A 7,247-nucleotide genomic window follows, 5' to 3' on the forward strand; every position below is an offset into this window, starting at 1 on the left:
CAAATGTTTCACTTCTATTCAATAGACAAGTGTTAATGGTTTGTGTCAGATCGATAGTTAGATACACCATTGAAATTGCAAAACGTGATTTTGATCTGGGCAAAATTTGATAAAATATCAAGACAACTCAACAAAAATTTGTTAACATTAGACTTTATCACGATCATGCTGTGAGAATGGCCGTTTTACTTTTTTTTTTTTTTTTTTTTTGTAAAATACTCTCACCTCCGCCATAATGAAATATCTCACAGTGGTTGTAACAAGACGAGTTTTTGTTAGGAAGATTTTATATGGTTTGAAGCTGTGTGTCGGTTCAGCGACTGCTATTGAAACGATATATTGAAAAGAGGTGAATATTAGCAACGCCTCTTCCGTGGAAGAGAAGCTGGCGGTGTGCGATGGTGACACATCTTGTTGCAAGACATAATCGAACTTTTTGACGACCCTCTTGATCGAAAAAAAAGCACTTTTGTCTTGAGAAATGTTTATAGTCACGGACGGTAAGTCAATATCCAGTGGGGAACCACACTGAGGGCATCTTCTCCCCATTTGAAGAAACAACTCCAAATATCATAACTGAAGCCGGATGTTTTGTCGTTGAGATATTACGCACTTGAGAGACATCTTGACCGAAAGACACTACTCTGTCACTCTGTGTATTCACGACAGGATCGGCAATGAAGGTCTTTTCGTTTGAAAATATCATGATTCGGTTTCCATGGCTTTTGATGTTGTTGAGAACCTTTTTACTTCATTCAAAGCGCTTTTTTTTATCCCAACCGTCCACAGGGGTTTTCTTATCATTTTCAAGCTCTTTCCACTCTCTAGTTAAACAGCCCTCCTGACAATAGACAGTGAGATCCCCTTCATGTTAGGGAGATGTGTCATTTTAAGGGTTGGAGTGTTCTCGGGCGCCTTTTTGATTGTCTTCGCAACTCGGCATCTTCTAATGTGGGGGCGATTCTTGAGGGTTCTCCATTGGCTATACGGCATGCAACTCTATGCACCGTCATGCGACTCACATTAAGGGGCTTTGCAATGTCGATTATTTTATGGGACGCACGAAGTAGAGCAGCAATGTCAATTCTTTTTGCTTCCATTTTGATAGCGATACCAAATAATTGTACAGTAAATGCTAATATCACTTTATTAAAGCACGAACTTTAATCTGTAATGCAGAAACAAAAATTAGATATAAAAATATTAACTTAAATCCAAAATACAAAAGTGCAACAGGAATTTTAACCAGGCCGGTACTTAATAAATACGCATTGTTTTAGTTTATGTATTTCTTCCAGCCATAACCATATTATTCAAACTTAGTTATTTTTCCCATTTGGGAAGCGAATACATTATAATAAAAATAGTGAACATACGCATTTACAGTATGTGCTGTAATACTAACATTATTATTCTGACATCCATTCTCAATATGGAAGTAGGGGGGGGGCTTCCTTACTATTTCGTAGTTTCATATAACAATCTAACTATAGTAAACAAAAATACCGTAAAAATTGAACTTTATTGGAAAATACTATCTGCCCTATACTGATCAGAATAAACACCTCTCACGTATAAAACTTAGTAGCAAATATGCACCCACTTGGCTCAGCACCAATATAAAACATTTTCACGGGTAAGGAAATATTCCCTTTGGAAATATATACATCTGTTGAGTCCAGATAAGCATATTTCCATGTGTTACGGTACAGGAATTCCATCGATCAATTATTTTCATTTATTTTTAAAGAATTTACGGAACAAACAAATCATTTCCTTCCGCGTTCAAGTTTTTAATGTAATGCATTTCTCTGTTAAATGCTTTCAGCTGTTTATTCATAATTACTTTTTCAATTGACTCACATACGATGAGACACGAGATAATTATATATTTATTTTATTATTTTATATATTTTTTGTGATTGGGACTCAGAAAAAAGGTTTATCCATATTTTACTTACTTAATATTTCTTATATCGCCTCAGGCAACGCCAAGAAAAAAGATCTTGTTAGTGTATTACTAAAAAAGGTGAATCTGTCTGACTTATTCCACCGTTATATATTTTAATTTTCTTACGTGTGGGTCTATTAGTTAACTGCAAGTACCAAGGAGAAACAATTGATCACAATAAGATAATTTTGTTCTTGCCCTACGTTATAAAGTTTCACCGCAAGTTTTTAATCGGATAAAACCCAACTAGGCCAGGTCAGTTTAGGGTAAAGTTTAACATTAGAGTAAAAACAATTATTTTTGTCAGGTTAAAAAGCTGCACTAGTGGTAATATAATGAATTATTATTTTCTAAACTATTCCATTAATATATTAATGTTTTTATGTTATCTATTATATAAATCTCACTTGCCTGTTTAAATGTATGTATGTATGTATGTGTGTATGTATGTATTATGTATTATGTATGTATGTGGGTATGGTGTCCTACAAATTTCGACAGAGGCGACCGATTTTCACGAAATCGTTATCGTTTTGAAGCTCGACGCTTCACATTACAAATGTCGAAAAAATTCTCACTTTCAACTAAGCACTTTTCTATAACGAGGGGTCGCTTTTTTCGCCGATATTTTCGAGAGTCATCCCATTTTTTCGACTGAGTAGACTTAATTTAAACCTTCGTCACTTCCGGTTTGGCGATGGACACAATAGCAAAGACGTAATATTTTTTCACGTTCTTTTCCTCCTTTTCGGTATTGGCTCGAGTATGCTTGTCTACTACGACTTTTTTTTGCTCAACACACACCTCCAAACACCCAGGCAACGCTGAGCACCCGGGCTAGTCTATAATATAAATACCACCTGTCTGTTTGAATGTATATATGTATGTATGTATGTATGTATGTATGTATGCCTAACACTTTTGATAAAGGTGACCGATTTTCACAAGATCCGTAGCATTTTGACGCTCGGCCTTTCGGACGACAAATATCGAAAAATTTGCTGAAAACATTAATTTCTTCAAACTGAACTGGGCACTTTTCTACAAGGAGTCGTGTTTTTTTTTCGCCGATATTTTCGAAAGTCATCCCTAACTTTTCAATTGATTAGCCTTAATTTAAACCTTCGCCACTTCCGGTCTGGCGATGGACGCAACGACAAAGACGTCACTTTTTTCTCACGTTTTTTTTCCGCCTTTGCAATACGGGTGCGAGCTTGCCTGCCTACTACTACTTTTTTATTTTAGCTCAGCACACACCTCCAAACACCAGGGCAACGCCGGGCACCCAGGCTAGTTAATAAATCGAGTAAAGAAAATGAATTTGTTGCACGAATTAAAGAACAGGGAAATGCATCTTGTTTATAAAGTGTAACCCGGATATAAGAGACATGCGTATTATAAAAACTAATATAAGAGAGATTCTCTCTGGTCCTAAATCAGAGCACGTGTTAATGTGCAGGGTAACCTGGATATTAAAACCTGGATATAAGAAACATGGATATAAGTGTAACCCGGATACAAGATAGCCGATGGACCGTTATATTCTCTTATATCTGTTTTACACCATATAAGAAGATAAATAAAGCAACTTTTGTCAACGAATAAAGCAAAAGAAGGCAATCTTGTAAAAGAATGAAAAAAAAACATTAATTGATGAATGAAATGAATCACATTACAAAGGAGTAAAATATTACTAAAAATAGAATCAAGAAAAATATGGGAAGAATTACCAATTTTCTACGAATATCAAAAAATACCTCCAAGACAAAAGAATAATCCCATGAAAATAAGTGAACAGCATGTTGTGAAAACAGTTTTTGGAGGAGCAGTGCCGTTAAACTGATATGACAAGGAACAAAAACAACAACTTAATTAAAGAAATAAGAAGCAAAAAAAAAAAAAAAAACAAGATAACAAAAAAAAAATAAACAAAAGCGAAATAAAAAGTGAGGCTATTTAGGGGAAGCAATTTAGACTTTTTCTTGAGAGATGGTAAGGGGGGGGGGCTCTTATTTTGCATTCCTTTTTCCGGGCAACAATGACGAACAATTGACGATAACGGTGGAGAATTTCTTAAACAAACATGGCGTCCAGTAAAGAAAAGATAAACAGAAACGAAATCACAACGAGGCTAACACAACACGCGCCGACGCGCCAAAATACGAACGCTGTCGAGGCGCAAACGCACACGCATGCGAACACGAAAGCATCATTAATCGAAATATTGCCCGTTGCCTTAATATGATGTTTGAAAGCGTAGTTAAGTACACCGACGAATGGAAACTTCATTATCTCGAAATACCTTCCATGTACAATTTTAAGAGACCGAGATAAACGCACTTGGCCAGAATGTAAATGGATGTATTGGTCAGTCTATTTGGTATTCATTGTATATGAGGATTGCTCATTTTTATATGGAATGAATACGTTATATTTACTAAAAAAATAAATAAACGAGCAAACTAAAACTAAAATATTCGGAGAATGAAATACAGAATAGTTAACAGCCGATAATTATTACACACACACACACACACACACACACACATATATATATATATATATATATATATATATATATATATATATATATATGCGGGTATAGATAAGCCTGAAGAATTCTAAGTGGATGAAACACGGAATATTCAGTGTAGCTTAATCGTTATATATATTTTATAACTTACTATATATATATATTTACCAGTGGAAAAAAACCGGACTAGAGTGCTCAATGTGTAGCCAGAGTAGTATATAGGAAATTTATTACTGTGAGTCGAGAATGAGTTTGCATATTGTTTCAGCTAGAGGAAGATCCTCAAAGAGAGGAAATATCCAACTAGCATCGTCAGAATTTATAGATGGACTAAGTTATAAAATCAAATAAGAATGGAAAAATCGTAGATGAAGGGGAGTTAGAAAAGAAGGGGGAGTGGAAGGGAGAGGACGTTGGAATTTAAAGTAGTAGGGGTGTATATAATAAGAGAGGGTTTATAATGTGAGGATCTTCCTCTAGCTGAAAAAATATGTAAACTCATTTTGGACTCACAGTAATAAATTTCCTATATATATATATATATATATATATATATATATATATATATATATATATATAAAGCTATATATATATATATATATATATAAAGCTTAGTATGTCATTCTGTCTCTGCCTGCCTCCATTTTTTCAAGGTACATCTTCTGAAACGCAAAAGCGTTGAGCAGCACGCTTCGAATCAAATGATAGTATTTTTGTGAAACATTTTTTATGTGTTTTAGCCGGTAAAAAAATAAAGCAGCTTAGAGGTCAAGAGTTTTTTAAAAATAGGAACTTGAAAGGTATAACTTGATTCAAACTGTCTGGCGATAGCTCAAACGCGAACGACTAAGGCTAAAACCTTAAATTCCTTTCAATTCTAGCTGATCGCACCCATGCCGTGTTATTTATTTATTTCTTTTTTTACTTTGAAAATTACTAATATACATTATGTATAATATAATAAACAATACATAATTGGATTTATAATAATAAATACATCTTCATGCACAATAATGTCATATGAAAGCGTCTTTTACGATATATATATATATATATATATATATATATATATATATATATATATATATATATATATATATACTAACGGGGGAGGGGCTTTGCCCGGGCGTAAAATACGTTTAAATATGATATTTAATTGGTCCAGATTTCGTTTATATTAGTATAGAGCCATTGTTTCAAAAGTAAAAATAAAACCTATGTAAATGCCATCAACCAGAGTCGAAACTGTAGCATTCAATGCTGGTAACGTTACCATTGTACCAAAGTGACAGGCATGTAAAGCGTTTAAAAATTAACAATTTAAAATGAAGATGATCGCGCGAAATACATATATTTAAATTTTGACCCATTTTTGACCCCTTAAAAACAATTTTAACTGGCACAAGACCCATAAAATAACGGCCCGTAAAATATCCAATCATGTTAGGCCCCTAGCGCGGCTCTGCGACTTTTAGTTTAGAAGGAGATAGAGTTTGAAAATATGGAGACAGATAGACCGACAGAAAGGCAGGCGGACAGAAAGACATATATATATATATATATATATATATATATATATATATATATATATAGAGAGAGAGAGAGAGAGAGAGAGAGAGAGAAAGGAAAACAGGGCATAATTAAGAAGTTACAATTCCTCCCTCTCTTTTTAAATTCATTTTGAATATCCATCGGCCAGACACCCCCAACCTACCTCCTTGTTATCGAGACATTCAGCAAAGAAATATCTCCGCGTTAACCATAAAAAACGAGTTAGACACCCCTACCCCATCCCCTTACCAAGTCATTCGTCAAAAACACGTGCCAAGGTCACGACGAGAAGCCATCTGTGGAAATTATCTTCCACCATCTTTCTTTCCTTTTTCCTTCCTTCTTTCTGCTGTTTCTGTTCTTCCTTCCTTCCTTTTTAACTTCCTTCCTGCCCCCTTCCCTAGCTTCCCCTTTTTTTATGTCACCTGACTCCTTTCTGCCCGTTGATTGGATGAGACGTTTTCGTACTGAATTGAAGCACATTTGTGACATTTTTGAATTAATTCGGCAGTTGTGGAAAGGGCGTCGTCGAGACAATAAGTATCACATGCATTCCTTTAAGGTCTCGGATAAAAAGGGACGCCTGAAAATTTACTTAGGCGATGTACAACTCTGTCCTAACACGACATTAAAATTGTTGAAAAGAACCAAGCCTGGAAAATAACTTAGGCGAAGTACAACTCTGTCCTAACAAGACATTAAAATTGTTGAAAAGAACAAACAGAAGACAATTCGCCTCAAAGTTTTCTAAGACACTTGAAAACTGAATTCAATTATCGAGAAAAGGATAATTGAAGTTTAAGAAGAAAGTTCGCCGCTGGAAAGTTTCTAAGTAACTTAAAAAATCTAAAATATTTTGCCTCCATGGAATTTTAACCCTTGCAAAAAAGGACTACAGAAACGAGTTTCCAGGAAAAGGACTGATAAAAAAGAACTTTTAAATAACACGAACTCTGAAAATAAAAAATCCAAACAAAACGAACTTTCTAAATGTTCCATTCGGAAAAGGGCGCCCAGAAGCTTCCAGTAAGTGCACCCCCTCTTCTTTCTTTCTTTCTTTCTTTCTTCCACCTTCTCTATCTCTCTTTCCTTCTCTTTCTCTTCACTATCTCCCCTTTCGGTTACTACTACAAGAATACTTGTAAGCCAGATGGACATTTTTGGCAGCACATAGAGGTCACGAACTTTTCCTTTTGCCATTATATTTAATAA

Source organism: Euprymna scolopes, chromosome 6, assembly GCF_053919585.1.
Source record: "Euprymna scolopes isolate OS-2025 chromosome 6, ASM5391958v1, whole genome shotgun sequence".
NCBI lineage: Eukaryota > Metazoa > Mollusca > Cephalopoda > Sepiida > Sepiolidae > Euprymna > Euprymna scolopes.